The sequence below is a fragment of the Brachionichthys hirsutus genome, chromosome 15, assembly GCF_040956055.1.
Source record: "Brachionichthys hirsutus isolate HB-005 chromosome 15, CSIRO-AGI_Bhir_v1, whole genome shotgun sequence".
Classification (NCBI taxonomy): Eukaryota; Metazoa; Chordata; class Actinopteri; order Lophiiformes; family Brachionichthyidae; genus Brachionichthys; species Brachionichthys hirsutus.
The window spans coordinates 9984644-10010022 of record NC_090911.1 but is presented as its reverse complement, the minus strand read 5'-3'; the positions used below and the strand labels follow the sequence as shown (position 1 = coordinate 10010022).

General features: G+C 48.4%; 1 pseudogene; it reads left to right on the top strand.

The window, feature by feature from the left end:
- Window positions 1-1368: 1368 nt before the first annotated feature.
- Window positions 1369-25379, top strand: part of LOC137904719 (receptor-type tyrosine-protein phosphatase S-like) — a 34021-nt pseudogene continuing 10010 nt past the window's right edge.

The following is a 25379-nucleotide window of genomic DNA, read 5'->3' as shown; positions in this document are numbered from 1 at the left end:
CGGGGGCTTTTCCCCTGGCTTTCAGTCGCGGCTTAAGCATCAACGCTGCCAGTGTGTGTGTAGGGGGGGTCAGTTTTGCACGAGGATTGGTGTTGAAGCATTTTTAAGAGAACACAGATTTGGACTCAACGCAAACGCTGCAAAAACCCATGTCGAGTCCCTGAGCACATAGAATTCACTCGTAATCCAGAAGATTGTCCTGATTGGTGACATTTTCGGACTTTTGACGGTCACATCTTCTCATTTTGGACGCGGGGTAAAAGGGCAATTTGCTCAGAGCTCTGTGCGTCCGACACGCAGGAAATATCCTGCTCTTATTGACTCCCCTGAACCAGTTCTTTTCCCATTATGGATTACCACAAGCCCCAAAATAAAATAGCTCTGTTTGTGACATTCACTGCGGGTCTTTCCGGGGTGCATCCGGAGCAGCCCTTTGACACGCTGTTATTCCAGGGGCTGTCGAGTCACTGCGCCGATGCTGGAAAGGCTTCTGCTCTTAGTCAGCGAAGCAAGCAGGAGTGGGAAGATGTGCAAACAGGCTTTACAGCAGCTGAACGGCGCGACAGTTTGGTTTGTTCTCGCTCTGTCTTTGGCGTAGAAGCGAATCAACACAGCAGGACCTCACCCACCCAGTCTCGGGGAGTGGGAGGAGGGATCCAGGTTGCTATGGTAAGGGTCATCCTGACTTCACCCTGATGGATTGCAGTGATTCTGTAGCTGAGGAGGAGTTGAGCCTGGCGCCATGGTAACAGGCCACAGGCCGATAACGCAGGCCGGGCACATGAAGTTGCCTGATTGATCTAACTCAGCCACTGTGGAAACATATTGGTTCACTTCTGTTGGCTCAATATCGTCCTCGGAAATTTGCTGTTGTTCTTCCGAAGCAGTGTTCGCTGCTGCGCTTCCGTTTCCCACATCGGATGCATCGTGGCAGCCCGAAAAAGAATTGCCCCCTGAGGCAAAAACTAATGTTGATATATTTCATTGTGTTGGTTAAGATCACCAGACGTGCGAGTGCAAATCCCTTATCATCGTTGGCGTGTGCAGGTTCCAGATGACATCGCTGCTATTAATACATTTAAACCAATTACATGCTGTGAATTTGCAGCCAACACTTCTCCTGCCTGTGAAGCATTCGTGTGCCATGACAGCCAGCGCTGCCGGCAGTGCGAGGATAGCTTGCACTGGGGGAAGCGGAGAGAGAGAGACAGAGAGTGGGAGGAAGATGTTTCTCTGAAGCCCAGCCCCATCTTTTATTTATGACCCACAGGAAGTCCTTCAGCGTGTCCTCTAGATGATACCCAGGAAGTAAGCACAAACGCGCCACCATCAGAGCTCAAGTCAGCCTGGCCAGTCACCGACAGCCAAATGGGGCGCGGTCAAGCTCGTTGCCGGGTCAATTCGGTCCTCGGTCATGTCGCGTTTTATGATTTAATGTATTGATCTGCTTTCATATTTCCAATAATCTCTCTCTACCTCGTGTGTTTCCCAGCTGCTCCGAAGTTCACCAAGACTCCGACGGATCAGATCGGCGTGTCGGGGGGCGTGGCGTCCTTCGTGTGCCAGGCCGCTGGCAATCCCAAACCGGTCGTGTACTGGAACAAGAAGGGCAAGAAGGTCAACTCCCAGCGTATCGAGGTGGTTGTCACAGTGCACAATGCGGAAGGCCTCCTGTAGCAGCATGAGAAACACCAAGGCAGTGTCTGCAGCAGCGACGTAGGGAAGCGTCAAAGAAAGCCGGGTGGCGTCGGTTAGACGGCCTTTCTAGATTAGATGCAGTTCACGATGTAAGATGCTGTTACTTTCTTTTGTGTGCCACATATAAACGTGCGTCTTGAAGGAATAGTGCAAGATTTTGTGACATTTTATGGCTTATTTATTTACCTGCAACCAGAACTACAAGTTGATTCGCGTGGTCCATCACCAAGATTAGCTCACCTACAACAACAGAATCCGCCCGCCAGCGTCTCCGGCTTTCAAATCGGCACATCCTGGATCGCCTGTTTAATCCGCACCAGACAGTGTCAGCCAAACAGATGGCGTTTTTTACTTGTAGTCCAGGTGCTGGAGCCGCTTTTGGCTGGGCGCAGTGATTTCCTGGAGTCTTTCTGTCACTCGTCTGTGAGATTAAACAAACAATAAATGTGTGATCCAGTGATCCTTAGATGTGTTGTCTCGCAGAGCGCTCTTCAGATTAGGAAGCGCATTTCCTAATATTACACTTTGTTTTTCAAAAGCGCACCAATGTCCTTTTGCTAAATCCTGTCGAGTAGATTTAATACTTTCGACTAAGTCGTTGCAATAAAGCGGCCCGGCGGTTAGTCGCAGGGTGTTTCCAGAGAGCCAACATTCAACTCCTCGTGCCGGCGAGTATCCTCACGCCAGAATCCCTGTGAGATCAGCTCGACCTCGTGGAAGACGGGGAAAGACGCATACAATATTACATTCTTACTGTTATTTAATCATGAGTATGTAAATGTCGGCTCTGCTCAGTCTGATGTGTCTTCCTCTTCTTCTTCTGTGGTTCTGTGGCCGCCCAGACCGTAGAGTTCGATGAGGGTGCGGGCGCCGTGCTGAGGATCCAACCGCTCCGAGCGCCCCGGGACGAGAACATCTACGAGTGTGTGGCGCGCAACAGCGAAGGAGAAGTATCTGTCACCGCCAAGCTGGCCATCATCCGGGGTAAGGCCTGCCCGCGTGCGTCCCTTCCCACCTTAGTGCTGCTTTTCTTTCACGTGCACACCTGATTTCAGCCGTCGCCCCGGCTCTCTACGAGCTGAGCCTGGCCACGCCCGGCCGCTCACAGAGGACTGCAGTCGAATGTTCTTTTTATAGTCCCTCTTGAGTGCAAGCGAGCGGGCTCCAGCGAAGCGTGGGGGCCTCTAGCGTGTTAGCGTCCAAGTTTGGTTACCGTGGTTCCTGGAGAGAGTGAGGGCATTAATCTGATGCGTGCTGCTCCCATAGAGGGAAACTTAGCTAATGCGGTATTCCAACATGTAATGAACTTAAGTTGCAGCATGTGGCTGCAAGCCTGAGGCCAGAGCACTGGCTATTCGCCCGGCACAGCAGGAACGGACCAAGAAAAAAGAGGACCGGCTGCTCTGGCTGTTTCTGCATGAAGAGAAATCAGGGGGATTAGGCCTCGGTTTGGCGGTCAAGCCTTTTCTGCTGGGGGGGGGGGGGGGCATTGGGGGAAGAGGGAGGAAGAGGAAGGTCGAGGAGACGAGAGACAGAGCGTTACACAACAGGATGGGGTGGAACAGTCGAGATGAAATGAGGTGTCGGAGGAGTGGTGGGGGGGCTGCAGGAGGAGGAGATGGATGAGGGTTGCGGAGTTGGCCGGGCTGTGTGGCAACCAGAAGGGTCGTAGCCCGGGGACTACACTCCTGTCCATCTGTTAGCCGGCCCACCGTCTCTCCAAACACAGCCCCCGATCTAAAGCACATTACCACATAAACTCCACCTCCAGGGCGACGTGTCCATGTGTTCCTCTTCCTGCTTGGGTAAACTAAACTCTGTGCCAGGACCTCCTCTGTCCATGCCCCGAATAGGATGAAGGAGCACAGCCATTGGAGCAGCATTTCACCCGTAGGCCCGGCGGGACTCTGAGCCGTGGGCGGCCGTGATGTTTTAGCTGGATGAACAATAGACAGCATTCATTTTGACAGCTGACAGATTTTTGTCCTGCAGCATTTGGTGTCCCTTTAATATATCTAGTATTATGTAATATGTGATTGTGGCAATTTGACAAAAATGAACATGTTAATTATGTGGGATTTAATATTATTTTTGATTAGATTTAGATTTATTTTGAGGGATTGAAGTTGTCCAAAATGTTCCTTATTTGGTCTTTCCTGCTTAGAAATTACTCTCAGATTAATCTCCTAAATTGCCTTAAAGACGTTGAATTATCCCGTCTTTACCCTTTCCCATTCACAAGGTGTCTAAACGCTACAGTTTTCAGCTTCTGCCTGGAAAGCTAACGCTCTGTTTGCCAAATTTTGGTGTCACTGAATGACTGACTCCAGACAAGCGTCTCTTTCGCCTCTTTACTGAGCAGGTGGGCGGTTTTTACTGAGATGGAGAGGTGTTGTCCTGCCTGCCCACGCCGAGTGGCTGAGGGACATCATGTCCTGTCTGAACCCCGAGAACATTCTGAGACAGCGACTCCAGCACAACCTTCAAAGTCGACCTTTAACTGACTGCTTCTGCATGGAGCTTCCTTTAGTTTCTATTCAGTTTAATCATTCTTATATTAAATGACCTCACGTTCCGTCTTGAAGGCATGACCGGCGTCCATCCATCCTATTTCTGCCATACTCCAGGGCTGAAACACTTTCTGTACTGTTAATGCTCGTTTGTGCCCGTGCAGGGGTCAATGGGGGCAACGTTTTGTGGGGTGCCAGGTTGTGTTAGCATCCTCAGTAGGCATCTCTGGATTATGCCTGTACAGATTACATAAATAAAGTGGTCTTCTGCTGAGTGTTCTGTAAATGGTATCTTCGCTCTGTCAAAATGCCAATAACAATGAGCCTCAGCAATGATCGGGCCCCAAAACAGTCAGAGGTTAGAATCGGAGTCGCCAAGTTTAGATCACTCCATCATTACAAATGGGAACACAACAGAGCGCCGTTACGATTGAGCTCTAATTGTATCGATATTTTCTTTTTACTGTGTAATCACCGAACTGTAGAGAAATAACAGGAAGTCTCGATATTGCCGGCGACTATTTATCGGTCTGCTTTCAAAGCCCTGATCCACGGGGGAGAAACATTCTGCATGATGGCGCGCGCCTTCCAAGGATGCTGCTAAATGCACGGAAAATGCGTTCGGGTCAGTATTTTCATCGGAGAAAAGGTCCACCAGCCACAGGAGTGGAAAGGAGGCTGTCCATTCTCGACCAAACCGCCGGACGGTCTCTTCGTCCCCTTGAGGCCTTTCATCTCGTCATTTTGCGTAATGGTGGGCCGATGCTGATGGCGGCGTTGTGCACGGGGAGGGGCTTGTGGCTGAACACAGGATGTGGGCTGCTGCTCCTCGGGCCACCTAATGGAGGGAGATGTGGTCAGGAGAGCACTCTTATTTTGCATTCATCGTCATCATCCCCCCCCCCCCCCCCCATCCCGTCACCTACTCCCCTTCCCACTTTTCCTGGCTCACTCTTTGACTCCGGCAGCCTCTCGTTTTAGCCCACAGCGATGTCTGTTTTTAATTTCTTCTCTCTTGTTTTATTCATTATTTCATTTTCTCCGCCATCCATTCTCCTTGACCCTCACTCACTCTCTCCAGCTTCTCTCTGGCTTTTGCATTTTCTCTGCTGCTGCTGCCGCTGCTGTCCTCACTTTCACCCCCCCCCCTCTCCAGCAGAACTCCTCTTTTATATTGCCGCTGCATTTGCGCCGTCCCGTTTTCAGCCGTGAATATCTGCAGCTCTGCACGCTTGAAAACCTCTGGTGGGCGAGAGTCGCGTGCACGCGGCTTTCTTTGTCGATGAGCGTGTGTGCATTTTTTCTGTGTGTGCGGCTGGTTTGTGCAACGTAATCCTGATTATGCTCACCTCCTAGTGTCCCATTTTAGAAGAAAGGGATGCGAGGGATGGGGGGGGGGGGGGATGTTCTGCCACCACGGCAAACACCCTTCAAATGAACAACAGAGTCAGATCAGTGATTCCCCTCAGGCGGATGCTGCATTGGCAGGCCGGCGGCTCAAGCATCATTCCGGTGTGGAAACAACGCAGAGCATCAACTCAGCCTGCATGAGGATTACACTCCATGAGTGGAGAGTCTGTCTCATCACTTTCATCTTTCATCACTTCATATATATCTCTTCACCCTTTCTTCCTTCCTTCTTGTATTTTTTTTCTTTGTCTTTTCTCCCAATGTGTTTGTGCGTAATGGGCCGGATCATGCAGGCGTGTGTGTTCAGATCTGTGATCTGGGGCACATGGTGGGTTTTTAGCGGGATTGATCTACGATGCTTAGTCTGATTCTCCATTGTATTGTGATTTATTATCATAAAGCCCCATTAGCATTTAAAGTGCTGCCGTTCAGCCCTCCTGCAGCCTCTGAAGACTGCTGAGCGCCGGCAGATTCATTCTGAATCGGGCTGCCTGAGATGGGCTTTTATTCGGGTTTCTTTCATGCACAGGTCCATTTCCCTCTGAAATGAACAGGAACATGATTGGGCAACCGGTTCCTTAACCGGGACAAAAGATCATTTTCCGTGAAGGGGGGGGGCAAGCTTCTGTGTGTGCATCTGCGTTTGGGGACACACAAAGACAGACAGGAAGAGAAAACCTGGACTCATGTTTGTTTGTTTGCATCAAATGCATTATGTGTTTGACTTATGTGTCTGGAAGTATCAGTGTTTGCAGTCGGACACACACACATTGCACGTTTGCCCAGATTCGTCTGGCTCCGCCGCCTGGTTTTGGGCACGCGGCCCGATCGCCCTTCTGCAAACACAACCAGGCCAAAAATTGCGCTTTCAGCCTCTTGATATGTACAAACACAAGCCTCCGGAGGACGATGCCGGTTGGTCCTGGCCGGTTTTCACGTTGTTGTCGAAGCGGACGTTGTTTATACACACGGCACATTTTTTCTATCCGTTTAACCAGGAGATTAAAAAATATAAAAATAAGCAGCGCTTTTGAACAGCAGTGTTTGTGTTTGATAAATGATTCATTTGGTAAAAAAGTGCCTGCAGTATCTATTTCAAGCAGATGCTGACTCATTCAGGAGCCGGGTTGAAAACCTGTGGCTCCGGTGAACTGGACCTCAGTGCCCAGCGGGCCCACGGCTATGTGCCGGCTTTCTCTGCTGCTTTATGTTCTATACCTAGAATGCTAGAATGCAGGATCGCTAGTTCCACGCGTCCGAGGTGTACCCCGCCTCTCGCCCATGAGTAGCAAGCTGGGACAGGCTCCAGCAACTCCCGTGAGCCGCAAAGTGGAAAGGCGGAGGGATGGATGGATGGATGGATGGGTGGAGGGATAGGTACACGATTAGAACGTCTGCCGACCGTCACTATGTTTGTTGTCGTAAATTCTTTGAACTGCCCTCTTGTGGGAGTATTGTGGATGTTGAAGTGTGTCTGAGTTGCGCTTTTCTCATGTAAATGATCCATTGATGATAAATTGATAATAATGACACTCAGCTGGGAGAAAGGCGGAAGGAACCACCTGAGCTGCGAGAGAGAATAACCTAACTGGAGCTAGCTACCTAGCGTAGAATTCTCGTTTCCTTCTCTGTTGAGTCGGATGAAGTTTCAGTATCTAGTATCTACAGCCCCGAGCGAGCTTCTCCTCCAATATTTTGGTTGCCATGGGGATGTGATAGCTCAACTCAGTGTCTGACTGCAACAACCCCAGAACCCTTTTGAGAAGTTTATGTATTTCCAAGTTGAAGCACTTCTGGCATACACACTGGAGCCATGGCTTTCTCTCTCTCTCCCTCCATTTCTCCTCCCTCTCTAATGAATCAATCCAAGGTCCACATGCACCCTTCATGTGCAGCGCTGATAAAGACCTGACTGAAATACTGAGCATGAAGTCCCACCAACGCGCATGCTGGCGCACACGCCCCGAGCATGCTGTGGCGGCGTGCTCTAATTAACAGGCAGGGAGTCCGTGTAGCTGGAGCCAGAGCGGTGATAAAAAAAAAAGACCGTCTGAATCCTCTCAGGAGGGGTGTGGTTGGGGGAGGGCATAGGGGGGGGAGCAGATGTAGGCCTATCATATTCCTCACCCCAGGGGAGATTGCCTCCTGACCTTCCCATCGATCGGCTCCTTGCCTTTCTTTTCTCGTTCTAGTTTTTCATCAATGGCCGTAGGCCGTAGCCCTAGCCTCCATTGAGGTGGATCATTAGTATTGATCAGGGAAGGAGGGTGGAGGCAGGGAGGCTCTCGCTCCCACACTGTCCTCCTCCTCCTCTGAGATTTTGTTCCCTTTCTCGTCTCTTGTGCCGTTTCTCCTCATCTTCCTCCGTCAGCTTGACATTCCCGTCTGACGCCATCGCTACAAAGCCGAGGAGGAGAGCCACGGATCCTGCCTCTGCTCGGAGACAGATGGTGCACGTCTGTCACGTGGTTAGGTAGCAGGGGGGCCCAGAGGAGGACCGAGACGTGGCAAAGCTCTGCATCTTGGACGGCTCTGGATTTGTCAGCGATGTCCGTTTCAGTGAAATCTGTTGATGTGACAATTGAGACGTTCCTGAGGCGTTGGTTTATTAGCTGACTATAGTTCCAGCTATGGAGGAGGTTCCTCTATGAATGTGTGAGAGCAACAGAGTCGGTAGAAGGTTAAGGAGAGGAGGGAGCGGGGAAGGCTTGCTGGAAGCTCGATTTCGTGTCTGGCCATCTGGACCGTTGCCACTGAGCTGTTTAATCCCATTCAGCAGAGAGAGAGTGTGTGTGTGAGGTGAGCGCTTGTTCACCTGGATGTGTGTGTGTGTGTGTGTGTGCAAGCGTCTGCATTATTCCCAACGCCCTGCAAATCTACCAGGATGCTAATAAGAATATAACTGTAAAAGAAGATATGTATGTGCACACACACATGCAGCGCACAGACACACACTTATCCACTGCCCCCCCCCCCAATGTAATCAGACGTTTCCAGACACATCCCAGCCCGGCCTCTCTAATCGTTGGTACATTTGAACAATTACTGCTAACAAGTCCTTATTACCCCCGGTGCCCTGCCTGTTTTCTTGATCCCAGCTTCTAATTGCTGCCGCTGTTTCTGAGCAGCGCTGCATAGTTATCAGGCAGGAATCATTAGCACCATAGAGCCACACCATGGAAACGCACACATCACCGCCCCTGCCACCAAACACCTGTGCTTCCAGGTTAGGAGTGTGTGTGTGTGTGTGTGCGCATTTAAACTCCTGCTGACAGGGCGGTATGTTTATGCCCCTGTGGAAACGCTCTGTCACGCACACTAAAAACCTTGCTGTGTTTCTGCTCGCCTACTAGATCACCTAATGAAAGCTAGCTGCAGGGGCAAACGGTCGTTAACGAGGGAGGGTACAGCGGCGCCGCTGTCCTCGCCAGTGTGTCTGCTTTCAAGGGTCTGCAGATGTCCATGTATCTTCTCATGGGTCGACCTCTAGCCCTGTTCCCTAGCAGGTCCATCCTCAGCATCCTTCTACCGATATAGTCCCTCGTGTCTCTCCTCTGGACATGTCCAAACCATCCAAGTCTGGCCTCTCTATCTCCAAAACGTCTAACATTCGCTGTCCAACTAATGGAGAGATATCCAGGAAATCCGGTCCAGATACACACCGTCCCCTTTAGACGATTTATTCTTACTTGTGTTTTCAATTAAAGTACATTTGACATGATTTATTAAAACACCATGTGGTATAATCCCTAAATTCTGATGACTCTCCTTTAATTTCACTCTTCCAGAGGACTTGCTGCCGTTTGGCTTCCCCAGTATAGACATGGGTCCCCAGCTGAAGGTAGTGGAACGAACGAGGACGGCCACCATGCTGTGCGCCGCCAGCGGCATCCCTGACCCAGAGATCTCCTGGTTCAAAGACTTCCTGCCCGTCGACCACAGCACCAGCCAGGGTCGCATCAAGCAGCTCCGATCGGGTGAGGAAGCTCCGCCGTTGCTTGACTTCATTTTTAAAAAATCGGTAAACAAGCACACATGGAGTGCATCTATAAACCAATATCGGTATCAGGTGAATTCCCTTCTGCTCTAGATTTAGCGATTATCGTGTTTTAATTAGGTTTGAGGGATTACGTGCTCCTCTCTGAGTTTATATGCATCCTTTGGGAGTGTAAAACCTTTTTAAAGACATAAAGGGATGATTGTGCCATCTTTAAGCCAAGAAAAAACAAAGCTCTTTTACTAACATTTGGGAGAAAAGATTATAAATAGATGACAAATTAGAGGAACAAATCTCCTCCGATGGTAGATAAATAAATAAATAAAAATACTGACTGTGCTTACACTTATCACAAATATTAGAAAATTGTAATGTCAATTTATCTGAAAACAATCTTAATTGTATTTTCTCAGATTTTCTCATCGAGAGATAAAGAGAGGATAATTTATTGATGTTTTCTTGGTGTTTAATATTTTCACAATATTCTGATATTGAAAGAAATGAGTGTGTGTCATCTGTGTCCTATATGTGCTTAGCTCATATTGTGATGATTTAATATAACCAGATTTTATCAGCTACGGCTCGCAAGGAATTGCGTTCTTATTTTATCAGAGAGGTTAGATGTCTGCATATTTGTTTGTAATGTAATTAAAGGAGGATAACCTTTGTGAGTGTGGATGTGCTGCTCGGCCAAGGTAGCGCTTGTGATGCTACGTTGTTTGGCTGGCGTTCCTGGAGGATAATGAAATGTAATCACGAACAGGTCAGCACGTCTTGACAAGTGGCTATGGATAAACAAAGACAAACACACACGTTTAAGCTGTTTTTGTACCATTTTACTCCTTAGATTAAAATAAACAAAAAAAAACCTTTTACATAAAGATTATATCCTGCATGCTGCCTAAACATGAAAATGAATCTGAATGCATACAATTCAAAGAAATTAAAACACTTTCATCAAAGTGCTCCAAAAGGTGGATGTTTTATCCCCCCAAAAATCTTATTTTTGTATTGTTAGGCCCATTTGAGCTTTAGCTTTTACATTTTCTGCTGTTTTTCACAACGACATGAATGGAGTGTTACCAGTAGTCTGTGTATCTGAGTCCCTGAACATACATTTTACAGTTTATATGTTTATACTCCTAGTACGTATGCTTACATCCGCATTACAGTGAACACTATTTACTTTTGAAGCTGCGTGCACGATTTAACCATCGATCGTCTCCTCCGTGGCTCGTCGTCGAGCCCCGTAGGTTTCTGATTCGCCATTACAGAGCATTAGAACACGTATCACATCAGTGCAACAGAAGCAAAACAAATTGCTCAGTGAGATTTGCCGTGGTTTAATAGGATTCCAAATCACCAAAAGCATCACAAAGCCACACAGCAAAATAAAAAAATGCACGGCGTAATGAAGCGAACGCTGCAGGGAAATGACTTGGAGGAAATCAATTACACCTGAGGTAGGCACAAAATAGCACCGAGATGCGTCATGGACGGAATGGTCCTTTAAGGTCTCTTTGATTGGGACGCCTTCCAAGTAATGCCTCTGATTTGGTGAATGGCTGCCAAACGCTGGCTGGAGCGCAGCCATGCATCTGTTTCGAGCTACAAACATTCTCACTTTTCTTTCTCTGTTGGCTCTTGGACATATTTTTTATGGCCCATATCAGTCAGGGTGAGAAATTGACATTGAGAGCAACAACACTCAAATCCCAGAAAGGATGACTTCCCAGCCCTCCGGTATCCATCCTGCGTGGCGTCCCCCCCCAGCGCAGGTTACCGTCCCTAAAGGTCGTCCTGAGCGGCACGGGTGCAAAGCTGAGACCTGCAGGCCCACACCGCTGGTTTCCCAGGGCGATGAACATATGGCACAGACAGAGCTGGACTTCACGTGACATCTGTATACCTCAACGAAGACATCCATCTCTTTTTCATGCCATCTGCTGCACCAGTGTAGACGCGTGTGAGGAGAACCGTGGCAGGCTATCTGTCCTTTGCTAACATTTGTGTTTGAGATTTGGGGTTTGGGGTTTGCGTAGATCCACAGCGGCCTTTCTGGAGCCACGCTCTGCCAGATGGCACGCAATATGGACCGCCGGGTTGAGCGCTGGGCATTTGGTGAACCTGCCACAGCTAAGACCCTTGCTCTGATCAGAGGTCACCATGGTAACAGTCATAGTTTGGGTCAGTTTGACATTTTGACTCTCGACTCAAATCTCAAATTTGTTTAAGCCTTTTTTTTCCGGTTCTGGATATTTATTGATTATATTTATTATTTATTGGATCCCCATTAGCTGTCAAGAACTGGCAGCTGCTCTTCCTTCCCAGTTGAATCTAGAGTCTCACCTTTTGGAGATTTGGAGTCCAGGTGATCTGTTTGACCCAAATATCCTGGCAGCGCTATCAGGTTAGCAGCATCTATTGTCATCCGATCTGATGAGTCTTTGCCCGGCAGACATAAAACACCATTCACAATTTCACAGCAGCTCAATTTACCAGAGCCACTTCTCATTCCGGGTCTGTCAGCAGCTTCAGCACCCCCCCCCCCCTCCCAGCTGTCATCCCCCACCTTCTCTTTTGGTGCCTTTCATCCCGCTGTCGTTCAGTTTTTCCAGGTCCCCAGTTTGTCCAGATATACAGTGGATATACACTGAGCATATGTAAGGTGATGACATGTTTTGCATAAAGGAAGATTTCAAACAGCGACTTCAAATAGGCACTGGTGGCTCACCCTACGAGCTGCTTCCAGCTGTCAGACGGGTTCTTGTTTGCAGAGCTCCACCTGTCCGGATCCATCTCCTCTACACTCCTGCTCTTGCTTCCCCTTCGTTTTCTGGGGAGGTACAGTAGCTCTGCCTTGCGGAGCAGATCATTTATTCCTGTTTATCTCCCAGCTCTGCCCCGTACCACGCGGAAATGAGAGAGGGAAAGATGGAGAGGAAGAGGAGGGCATCGGCTCTTTACTTTCATGTATCAGAGGCAGCAGCGAACGGATGGCAGCTCTAGCTGGCCGGGCCTCAGCTCGCCAAGCACAACCCTGAAGGGTGGCCGAGCAGTGAGAGCAGAACAAGTCCAACTCCTTCACCGCCGAACCTCCAGAAATGTGATTACAGGATTTATCTCACGATCAGGACAAAACGCCTTGTATGAATCCGTGGTGCTTTTTTTTTTCTTTACTCCAGTATCAGGTTGCATTCTTTCCTGGAGTGCAGAGCTACGCTAGCATTTCATTTCCTTCCTGTGATCTGTTTATCAATCAATTCGATTTACATGTCACCAGTACATCGATCAGATTACATTCTTTAAGAATCTTTTTTTTTTATGCCTCAAAAGCCCAAATGCAATCAGTTAACGGGGGTTAACAGATAATGTTCCATATGTAGCCGGCTGCCTACGGAGCTGATCCTGAAGATGAACTTCAGCACTGGACAGCTCCATTGGATGCCGGCTGCATTAGGAGCTAGGAAGTGAAGACAACAAGGCCTGTGATTGATTATGTCTGCATCACTAATGCATGAGGACACAGCATTTATCTCTCTATAAGATTTTCTGGTTGTCTAATAGTATAAAATTAAATAAAAGTTCTCCAGCATGACAAAAATATAATTAAATACTTTAACACATATCTCAGAGGTTTTAGATATACAGCGTAGACATTTGAAAGTTTTCATCCATGAGACTTCTGCACGACTATAAATGCATTATTGATATAATTTAGCTATATTTTCTGATTTAGTTTCATTTATATTTGAGTGAAATCCACGGTTTTGCGTTTCTTTCTCCGGCGTCGCATCAAAGTCGGTATGAAATAAATATGACAGAGCAGGCTGAAAGAGCGAAAATAAATAAATGAATAAAATGTGCTAGAACTGCAAAAAAAAAAAAAATACAAAATGTAAAAGAAGTAAGAATAGCTCCCTGTGGAACAAACGAGTGCCTGACAAGTGCTGCGTGTAATTATAGCACATTAAGGGAGACACTGTTTACCGCAGTGGGATCAGGGTTGGAGGATAAAAGCTGAGGGGGTAAAAGAAACAAGCAGCGGAGGTGAAGAAGAGCGTTGTCAGGTTGCTGTGGGGTAACGCCGTGGAGCCGCTGCCAGTTAGCGCTCAAGATAGAAACAGGCTTCATTCGTGGCAGCAGTGAGCTGCACTGACTTAGAAAGGCATCGACAACAAAAGGTTCCCCCCCCCGTCCCCCGTCGTGTCATCTAAGTATATAAAGCGCCATTGTGGGGTTTGTTTCTGCATTTTTAAACTTTTTTTGAAAGAAATGCGAGATCACCTCACATGTTTTGCCGTTTCTGTTCAGAAGAGAGGCGGGAAAACGAAAGGTTGTTCTCGAACGACACAACTGGCCGCGCAAACCTTAGCAAGGTGCTTTAACGGATGTGGAAGCCATTGAAGAGGGAGACACCCGAGGGTCGGAATGCAACCGGAGCAGACAAACATCGCTGGATGAGGATGCTGAACCAAGAGGAAGGACGCAGGAATATGTACTGAAAACTCGTCTCAACGCTTCTTCTTCTTCTTCTTCTCCTCTCTGTCTCGCAGGAGCGCTCCAGATTGAGAACAGCGAGGAAACGGACCAAGGGAAGTACGAGTGCGTGGCCACCAACTCTCAAGGTGTGCGCTACTCCTCCCCGGCCAACCTATACGTGCGAGGTAGGACCTGAACCCGGAACACGCTATTCACACGCACGCACAGAGACGCACACGCAGAAATCACCACAGTTAAGGTGCGCTTGGCCTCAAATAAAGCTATTTATTTCCCATAAACAAGTATTACTAACCCATCCATTGTCTACACTATATGTTGACTCTGTTGTTTGGTATTTGCTCACAACCATCCTTAACTAGTCCACCTTAAACCTTGGCGGAACGTCCCGGCGTTTGAATCCGGGACGGCACCTTGGTTTAACTGCATGGAATCGTCACTGATCTGTCTGTTAAATTGGTTTCTGTACACAGTCGCACAAAAGATGCACTAATTCGTTCTGAAACTGAATTGGATGGAATTGAAAGTTAATCAGGCTGACAATTTATTCATTGTGTTAAAGCATCATTTGAGCTGATTCTAGCTGCCGGACTGCAGCTCCAAGACCATGACCAATGTTCAAATTGATCAATTCTAGTGTCTGTTGTATCAGAGAAGTGTGTGTATGGCTGTCTGGAGGTAGAACGTGTGTGTGTGTGAGAGAGAGAGAGAGAGAGAGAGATGTGGGGGAGTGAATGGCTCTGCGCTGGCCGTTTTTATTCTCTCTGTGTTTCCCCGTTCTCTCTCCCCCACCCCCCCCACCCCTCACATCATTGTGTTCCGCATCAACCCCCTTCCATCCCTCAGAGCTTCGAGAAGGTTGGTGTGCTCTTTCTTTTCTTTTGTTACTCCTTTGTTTCAGAAAGCTTCACTTATTGAAACAGAGAGAAACAAAAAAAAACAACACAAAAGACTGAAGTAGATTTGAAGTGAAATGATTTTCTCTCCAAAATGAAGAGACTTGATTTCTCTAAAGCTGCTGCGATGATGATGATGATGATGATGATGATGATGAAGTGGTCTGCCTACGCAGCCAAGTGCATTGACTGCATTGTGAGGCCTTGTGTGCAGAACCTTTGGTATTGCCTTCGCACCCCCCCCCCCCCCTTCCCATCTCCCACATGATCAATGTTTTCTGCATGGTATGATCTTGTTGTCATGGAGACCCTGGAATTGGAAGATTAAAAAGAGGTGATGTTTGCATGGAAGGAGTGAGAAAGAGAATCGAGCACCACTTGCATGGCGCAGTCTGTGATCATGCCGATATGCTCCGATCGATGTTATTGGATTTGTTGTCTCGTCATGTCTTTCGCCCGTTTCTGTCTCATTGTGCGTGACGTTGTGTGTGTCCCCCCCCTCATTGTCATCTTCTCCAGTCCTGCACTTGTTGCACTGAGTGGAAAGTTTGCATTCGCGTTCATGCTTGCATTTGTGCTTCTGTTTTCAGTTAAGTGTGTCATTTAGGCCGGATACATCTCTTACTTTGCTCAATCCATGACTTAAACTGAAGAAGGTGAAACAACACAGTTAGGAATAACATGAATTTACACAACGGTGGGTGTGTTTTTTTGTAGTGTGCATGCCAGAGCAGTAGATGGCGGTGCAACCTTTTAAAACCAACACCACACAACAGCATCATAGTGGTGTCTGAAGGAAATTAGATTGGTCCGTAGCACAAATTAAACCTCCCCTACATTTATTAAACAGCTCAAGTCCGTTAATAAATACAGATTATACATCTCATGTGTGGGGATTGTTTCAAATTATAACACCATTATAATAGCTCCGCCTCCATCCTTTACAGCAGTGAAATTATATCCACATGTATTAATCAGTAAATCTACTCACGCCCAGCTTTTTTTATCTTTTTTTTTTTTACTATATGAAACCGTAATTTAAATCCCAACAAGAAATGGCTGCCTGCGGGGTTCTGCTAAAGTAAGAGAATAAAGAAACGAGTGTAAAAACAAATGCCCGTCTGGCAGATTTCTTGTCCTCCTGTGGTGAAAACAACCTCCTTGGTGGAAGCGGTAATTACAGAATATGGTGACACTCACAGAGACGAGTGCGGTCGAAAAGTCGTAAAGTCGCATAGGTCGTAAGTCAACGACCCCCTGTAAAGACTGAAGATCCTCGCTCTCCCTCAAAACTGTAGCAAACGGAGGGGAACCAGGCGGGCCGGGTCGATTAGCTTTAAGCTAGAAGCTCTGTGGGGGGTGTGAAGGATTATCTCTGGTTATGAGCTTGTATTATTGTGAAGAACTTGACTGTTTTTTAGTCTTTTATTTTTGTAACTCGGAATGTTTCGGATCATTTTGACTTGTGTCGGTCATCCAGTCGTTGTGACTTTTCTGTGTCTGTCTTGTGCATGGAGCTTTCATGGATGCCGTCTGTCAGCCTGTCTGTCTGTCTGTCTCCAGCATGCTCAGACCAGGAGACGCCTGCCCAATGATGTGTGTTTTCTAACAGATCTACCTGTTTTTTTTTTGTTGTTGTTGTTGTCTCTTGTCTGTATCCAATTCTGGGTATCCTCTGGCTTTTTTTTTTTTATTTTTTACAGCTGTTCCAAATGCTTTGTACTTAATCCGTTACCCGTGAACTAACGGCGACATCACAGCAACTTTGAAAAGAAAAAGAAAAATCATTTGTTGAAATCACACAAAAATGTTAACTTCTATCCGATTGCTTCTGGATTCTTGGCGTAGGGGGCGTGGCCCGTGAAGATTCCAAGTAATGATGTTACACATTCTACATTTCAAGCATAATTATTTATTGGTTTGTCCTTTATTTTATTTCATATGTTTATTTGACATAATTAATATTAGACTGACTGCTGTAACTTATTATTTATCATTATTTGAATCGGGTTTATCTCCAGTCTTTCTGAACAGAACCGGTTTCTGACTATGTTTCTGCTCTCTGTCTGCCTTCCCTTTCATGCTCTCCTTCCATGCGGAGACGTTTGACCATTTCTCTGTCTCTCTCTCTGTTTCCTGTCTTGTGGCCCGAGGGTATCCTCTTCTTCTCTCTTCCTCCTACATCCAATCTCTACTAGCTTTTTTCTTTACTTTTGAAGCACCTATACTCTCTGAATGGGCCTGGCTCTGTTATATAGCCGTGTTTTTAAATAGATCCATGTGTTTTCTTCTTCCTCGCTCCTCTTCTCTTCCCCATTTTCCCTCCTTCCCCAAAACCCTCTTTTAATCCGCTCTTTATCTCCGTTTCCCTGTCTTCCCCCCCTCCTCCTCTCCCTTCCTCCCCTTTTTCTCTTCCTCTTCCGCATTCTGTCTGCACCCTGATGTGTAGGAGCGACAGACACATGTACATAAGTTTATTGACTTATAAACATGCACATTCTACCTCACATACTTCTCTTTTTTTTTTTTTTTGCTCGCACTCGTTCTTTCCCGCTCTGCCTCTTTCATGCTGTCTTGGTGTTCTTTAATTACTGTGTCCGATGATCACTCTGTAAACACGTGAACGGGTCCGACCCTCGATCCACACCTGTCCACATCATCATTTGACGACACTGTATGAGTTCTGAATCTTATGTATTGTACAGTACTTTGTTGTACAATGTGGCTGTCCTTTGCTGCATTGCCTGTCATTGTCTGGAAGAGAAGCAGAGCTGCCTCTCTCTTTTTCTGCCTCTCTCTCTCTCTCTCTCTCTCACTTCCCCTATCCCTCTATCTGTCTTGTCTCGCTCCTCTCTGCCTCCCTTCAGTTCTCCGTTCTCTTCTTTGTGTTCCTTCACCATTTTTATCCCTCTTGAGTCGCCCAGGCATGCAAGTGACCTATGAGTTCAGTCTCTCGATGCATCTCTTCCTAATATAGTGAGGCGGGTATGTCAGATGCACTATTGGAAATAACTCCCCGCTATTGATCAGCATGCCCCCCCCCCCCCCACACACACACACACACACACCTCTCCAAAAAGAGTTGCAGAAGGACCTCAAGGCACGGCACAATTACGTGAACTAGTTAAACGCGTTTGATGGGTCATAAGAAGGGGGGAGAAAAGAAACATTCCACTATAATCCAAAGTATTATCACCGATGAGAAGAGAAACTGACTATAGGTGTCATGTCCTGGTTGAAAAGATACTCAAGAGTTTGTCACTACATTATTTTGAGTAGGCAGCTCACTGATTGGTGGAGCTCAACACGAGATTTGTGTCTTTCTGTTGGAATCATCAGTACCATAAAGTAATTGGGACTAAACTTAAACTATCCGTTTGTAATTTCTGTAAAAACCCTGAAGTTCATTCTCCCCCTTCCTGTTACCTCTCCTCTCCTTCTCTCTCTTTTCTTGCCTTCACTTTGTCTCTCGATCTCGACCTGGCTTTCCACCTCGCTCCTCCTCTCTATCTCTGATTCTCCTTCACTCCCCCCTTCTTCTTTTTCTCCTCCTTTATTCTCCTCACTCCCTTCCCTACTTTTCTCCCCCCCCCCCCCCACTTTACCCCCCCCCCCCCCCCCCCTCCCTTCCTTTTCTACCCTGACTCTCCTCCTTTCCCAGTGCGCCGCGTGCCCCCTCGTTTCTCCATCCTCCCCTCCAACCACGAGATCATGCCGGGTGGGAGCGTCAACATCACCTGCGTGGCTGTGGGCTCGCCCATGCCCTACGTCAAGTGGATGCTGGGCACCGAGGATCTGACTCCCGAGGACGAGATGCCGATTGGGCGGAACGTCCTGGAGCTCAATGGCGTCCGGGAGTCGGCTAACTACACCTGCGTCGCCATGAGCAGCCTGGGCATCATCGAATCCACCGCTCAGGTCTTAGTGAAGAGTAAGAGACTCTAAGTATTGATACCCAATTGGACCTGACAATGATATGTAAGGGTGCGATATCAATAAGTAATATACTGTATACGATATAATTCACTTCTCTCATCCCCAGCTCTGCCAAAGCCCCCTGGCACTCCCATCGTCACGGAGACCACTGCCACCAGCGTGACCATCACCTGGGACTCTGGCAACCCAGACCCCGTCTCTTACTATATCATACAGTACCGAGCAAAAGGGCCGGACAGCAAGTACGAGACGGTGGACAGCATCACCACCACCCGCTACAGCATCGGCGGGCTGTACCCCAACACCGAGTACGAAATCAGGGTGTCAGCCTTCAACAGCATCGGACAGGGGCCCTCGTCCACCCGCGTGGATGCTCGGACGGGAGAGCAGGCCCCTGCAAGCCCACCCCGAAACGTCCAGGCCCACATTATTTCTCAAAACACCGTGATGGTCCGCTGGGAGGAGCCGGAGGAACCGAATGGCCAGGTGGGGGGGCCAGTAATAGAAAACCTGCTTATTTTGTGTTGTTTTTATTTACATTTGGTGCTAAATGTCTACAGCTTTGCTCTTTGTGAACAAATTGACAACATTACTTTACATTTTGCATGTGTTTCGTAGAGGCCCTAAATAATAGACTTTTGTTAAATAGTTGAATAAAAAAAGACTGTCTTTTAAAATGAATTTCAACCTGTGAAATTGTTTTGGCGGCGTTCATTCCCTTTGTTTGATGTTCCATCTCCCCTCACTCACGATGGACCAACAACACTTTGGAATTGAACAAAGGCCCAAACGTGGTTGGAATGATAAACCCTTAATAAAACGCAATCGGGAGCTTTATTCCAGTCTGCAGCTTCCTGTCCTTTGCAGGGATTGCGTTTTGGCAGAGACTTCCCACTTGTAATTCCCTTGCTATACCCCCCCCCCCACACACCCTCTAAGAAAGAAAAAGGTAATTGGACTGTCCTTTCTAAGTTAAGAGCCGTCTCTCCTGAGGCCCATTTCTTTTCCTAGCCTACCTAACTGTACAGTAAATTCATAAAAGTACAAAGTGGATTGAGTGCATATGGGGATTAGAGACATTAAGGAACAATAACCGGAGAGGTGGAGGGTTAAGGCGACGCTGTAGCCGTGGGTTTATTGTCTGACCTGCCTGTAAATAAATCCCATAGGAAGAGCACAATCTGAGGAGATCCGCATCTTGTATCGGAATTGGTTTTGTCAACCTCAGTGCGAGATTTATTTAGCAGGGTTAGCGGCACAGAGACATGCAGACATCACTGTGTGACCTCTAGCAGACAGTGAAGCAACAAATCCACAGGACCATCTGGGCCATGCTGCGATACAACGGCGGTAGAATGGATTACTATCGGCACGCCTCTCTCCTCCAGGTGAAAGGGTACCGGGTTTACTACACCATGGACCCATCCAGGCCAATGAACGAGTGGCAGATCCACAACGTGCAGGACAGCGTCATCACAACCATTCAGAACCTGGTGACATCAGAAACCTACACCATCCAGGTCCTGGCCTTCACCTCCGTCGGGGACGGGCCGTTCTCTGACCCGGTCCATGTCAAAGTCATGCCTGGAGGTCAGTGTGTTTGTGTCGCCGTCGTTCGTCATGCAATCCACTATGAACCTTTGCAATGAGGCTGGAGCTGTCAGAACAATAAGGACTTCTTCAAAATGAATCAATTCAGCTTTAGGTGTCCCTGAAAATTCATTATCAAGCTCCAATTATTAATTCTTCTGACTAGCAGGCTACAGGCAAAAGACAGGGCACACCCTGGATGAGACGCCAGCTTATTGAGGGGCCCCACGAAAGACAAGCACGCACGCTCACACTTTATCATAAAAAATTAGCAAAAACAAATAGCTAACATAATATGATCTTATAGAACAAAATCAAGGGAAAAAAAACCCATTATATTTTATTATCATTTGTATAGAAGGGATTTAAAATATGAATTATTCCTGAATTCTCATTGGGTCATGTAAATGTTTACATTTATATAAGTACCATCTAACATTGATAACATATACATTATTATTTAAATAATAGGAATGTTTTTTTTCTCTATAAATATGCATTTGTATAGATACTCTAAATATAAATCGGTATTGATGAGAGTCCTCGCTGACGGTTCTGCCCCCCCCCACCCACTCAGTCCCGGGCCAGCCGGGGCGGTTTAAAGTGGGTCGGGTGACAGACACCAGCATCGAGCTGACCTGGGAACCTGCGTACACCAAGGAGGGCATCGTCAACTACGAGCTGCTCTACAAGCCGCTCAAGTTTGGCAGTTTGGTAAGACCTCGTCTCTTCCTTCTTAAAAGCCGAGCAGATTTCCTGAGAAGACTGCGGGGTCGGGGAATAATAGATAAAAGAGGACGTTTCAGAGACTGAGCCCGGCGTCCGGTGACAGCCCTCATCCATTTTTCACTTCTAACTCTCCTTTAATGTCTTCCTCCTCCCCGCCCTCATCACACCTCTGCTCCTCTTTCTTCTCTCTAATAGGAGAAGCTGACCTTCGGGCCCCGAAATTCTTACATGGTGGAGCGGCTGAAAGCGAACACGGAGTACTCCTTCTCCCTGGCCGCCATCTCGACCAAAGGCATCGGCGCTTTCACCAACGAGCTGGTGCAGAGGACGTCTCAAGCGAGTACGTCTCAGCCGTGGACGTGAATCCTATCGCGTTGAGTCTCGTCTGCATCTAGTGCAGATATTTTCTCCATGGCAGCTCCTATTACTGCTGAAGCCTGGGAAGCAGCTTCACGTTTGTCTGTCCGAGCCCCCTCCCATCCCATCCCATCCCATCCATGTTGGACACTTCCTTTCTTCTTGTTCCCGGTCTCTCGCTTTCCCACGCAGGCTCACCCTCACCACAGATGGAGAAGGAGCACCGATTGCTGCTTAATGCTTCCCTTTCTTCTCCCTCCTCTCACCTTTTCCAATCTATTGGTGTCTAATATCTATGAAAGGGGGGGGGGAAATGTCTGCCACTTTGGCGAGGAGCTTTGAAGGGGCAGTGCTTGGCCTGCTACGTTGACAGGTAAGAGTCGGTCTGTATTTTAAATCCACGTTTCCCTTGTCTCCTTTTCTCTCTTTTTTTGTCCTGCCTGATAACTGATAGTAACGAGAATCCAAAAAGTAAAAAAAAAAAATGGCCTATATCATTTCGTATCTGCTTTCGTACAAAAAAAAACAACTACTAAGGTAATGGAGAAAATTGAGCAAGGGAAATAATGAATACTCGTAGCTGAGAAAAGAGCCCCAGGTCCTGCAGAGCACGGCGCTCCATCGCTTCAGCGGTAAGTTCCCTGCAGCTTTTATAATCGCTCGAAAGACACAATGTTTTTATAGGTGGTGGGGTGTTTTTTTTTAACTCCTTGCTTTTAAAGAAAGGGGGGGGGATCAAGGTGCACCAGCTGAGGAGGTGGAGGGGTGTCCGAGACGGGAGAAGGCGCCAGACTATTTCATTTCCCCGGGAGGTTACGTGCGCTTTGTTATCGCCGAGCTTTGCAGCACATCTCGATTGTCCCCCGAGGCCCAGAGAACAGCGGCTGCATGGCTGAGTGGGCAGAGATACGCGAGCCCGTCGGCTCCCACACTCTTACACTTGCCATGCATTCCCAAGCTCGACCCGGGACGCCTCGGACGCACTCTGGCATTGCGTTTGTGCGTGTTCTCGTTATATAGGTAGAGTGATGATACCTGCAGCCCACGAATCAGCGCTGGTGTATTTCTCTCTGTGTCCATGCGAGTGCGACGCCCGAGACCTTCCTCCGGTTGGCGGAGCGAAGAGTTGGGCCACTCTATTATCCCGGGGACTCAAGGATTACGCCGCCACGCTGCTGATGTTGATGTCGTGTTCGCATTTGGCTTTGCTCTTTGTGTACGGCGCTGTGCATGCTTGAAAGGAAGGATTGATCTGTTTCTGTTTGTCATTCATTCAGCTGGATCCTGTAGAGCTCCTTACTCTGGTCGTAATCGTTCAGTTGTCCACTCAGGGTCGACGCCTTTGTCTTTCTGAACCTAGCATTCTACTTCTATTTGCTGGCTCCCCCTTTATCCCCAAGTCATGGTTGTCCTGGCGTTATCTCCTTCAGTTCATTTTTTATTGTCCCCCCCCCTCTTAATCTTTCCTCCCAATTCTCCCGGGCCTCTCCTGAACTTGCCGATTGCCCTGCTTGCTCCTTGTCCAATCAGAGCCCTCCGCTGCACCCGAGGGGGTCTCCTGCGAGAGTTCCAGCTCCACCTCGCTGAGCGTAAGTTGGAGGCCGCCTCCCGTGGAGAGCCAGAACGGTGAGTTGGCAGGTTATGTGCTGAGCTACCAGCGAGTTCCTGGGGCAAGCGGCGGCGGCGGCGGCGGGCCGGGCCGGGAGGTGAAGCGGCTTCCTATACTGGGCCGGCAGGGGCAAACAGTGTTAGAGGGGCTGGAGAAATGGAGCTGGTACAGCATCGCCGCGGCAGCCGCCACTTCAGTGGGGACTGGACCCAACAGTCCGCCTGTCCTTTGCAGAACTGATGAGGACGGTAAGAGTGAGAGCCGAACATCAGAACTAATCAGTACTAATCATTAAGCTTCATTTATTCCACCTTTGTGCGTGTGTGTGTGTGCGATTAGTTCCAGGTGCGGCCCCCCGTCAGGTGGAAGTCCAGCCGCTCAACTCCACGGCACTTCGAGTCACCTGGCGGTCAGTGTTGCCGCGGTTACGGCAAGGCCAGATCCGCGGTTACCAGGTGCATTTTAGCCGCACAGAAAGCAGTGACGCACGAAACCTTCCCTGGATAAAAGATCTATTATTGGATGAGTCTCAGGTGACATCACAGCTGAATGTTTGAATAATTCGAACTGTGATTTATTCTCGCATTGAACATCCTCCCTGTCTGTCTCTCCGTCCTTTGACCGTCTCATTTGTCTCCTCTGCCGGATAAGATGGAGGAGAATGACTCGACTCAGTATGTGAGTGCAGACGAGCCTTCTTAATCTCATTACGTATGAACTTTAGAGTCACAGGATACTTCGGCTACGTCCACTACACGCAGAGTTATACAGTTAGAATACTTTTTTTTTTTTGATTGAAATGTGCCATTTAACTTTTTGATAATTTCCTACTTCAGAGAAACTGGAATAAAGAGTCATGTCTCATATTTAAAGCTCGTTTGACGGCGCTGACGTGGCCTCCCCTCTGCAGGAGCTGATCTTAGGAGGTCTGAAAGCAGAGACGAAGTACTCCGTCTCGGTAGCGGCCTACACCACCAAAGGGGATGGAGCGCACAGCAAAGCCAAGCCGGTGCAGACGCTGGGGATCGGTAAGCCTGCGCCGAGCGGACAGTTCAGTCCAGCGGATTTAGCAACATGCTCAAACATTGATCTGCAACAGGAACGGGCAGTAAATAACCAGCCAGATCAATTCTAATTCTTGTACAAGATTTATGTTTATCTGTATATATATATAGCAATTGATTTTCTGCTTCCCGTGCTGTTTGCAGTGCCTGGGCCCCCCTCCCTCTGGGTACGTCCAGGATCAGGTCCGGCAGTGGCGGTGCGGTGGGCTCCTCCGTTGGACCGGTCCGAATCGGGCTTTCATAGCCGAGGGCGCCCGGTGGAAATCCAAGGCTACCGCCTACAGTTTGGCCCGAAGAATACAACTTTAGACGGAGTGGCGGATTTCACCGGTCGGGAGAAAAACATCACCGTCGGAAACCTTTCCCCAGGCTCCGCCTACGTCTTCGTCCTCTCTGCGAAAAGCCGAGCAGGCTACGGAGAAGCAGCGCGGCGGGAAATAACACTTCCCATGTTCCCACCTTCAAGCTACCCCAAAGTGTTGGACTTTTCTAACGCGACTTGCTGCTCCCTCCGTTTTTCCTGGCTGCCCCTTTCGCCGGAAGAATGCAACGGAGTCATCACAATGTACACCTTAGCTTACAAAGAGGCTGCAGCCCCCAAACCCTCCACTGATCCGGGCCCTTTAGCCTTACCTGCCCCCCCGTGGCTGATCACCCTCGCGGCGAGCAAGTCCGGCTTCACCGTCTCGGGCCTCAATCACAGCACAGCCTACGAGGTGCAGCTCAGGGCCCACAACAAAGCAGGCCCAGGTCCCTTCAGCCCGCCTCTGGTGAGCCGAACCCTGGCCTTTGAAACAGGTAGGGCAGGCCTCAGGAATCCCCCACCCCCCTTCACTTCCTAAGCACTTGTTCAGCAACCCCCCACCCCCCACCCCTTTATGTAGATTCCCGTCAAAAACAGTGAAGTAGAAGAAGCCTGCACCAGTTACTGCAGGTCAGCGTCCAACCTGGGCTGACAGCGAGCGAAGCCCAGGGAAACATGACTGCCCCCCCGCCCCCCCCCAAGTATCCTCCACTCACCCACCTATACCTTCATCACACACCCTTCACCACCAGTGGAAGCAGGCTGAATGTTAATGGATG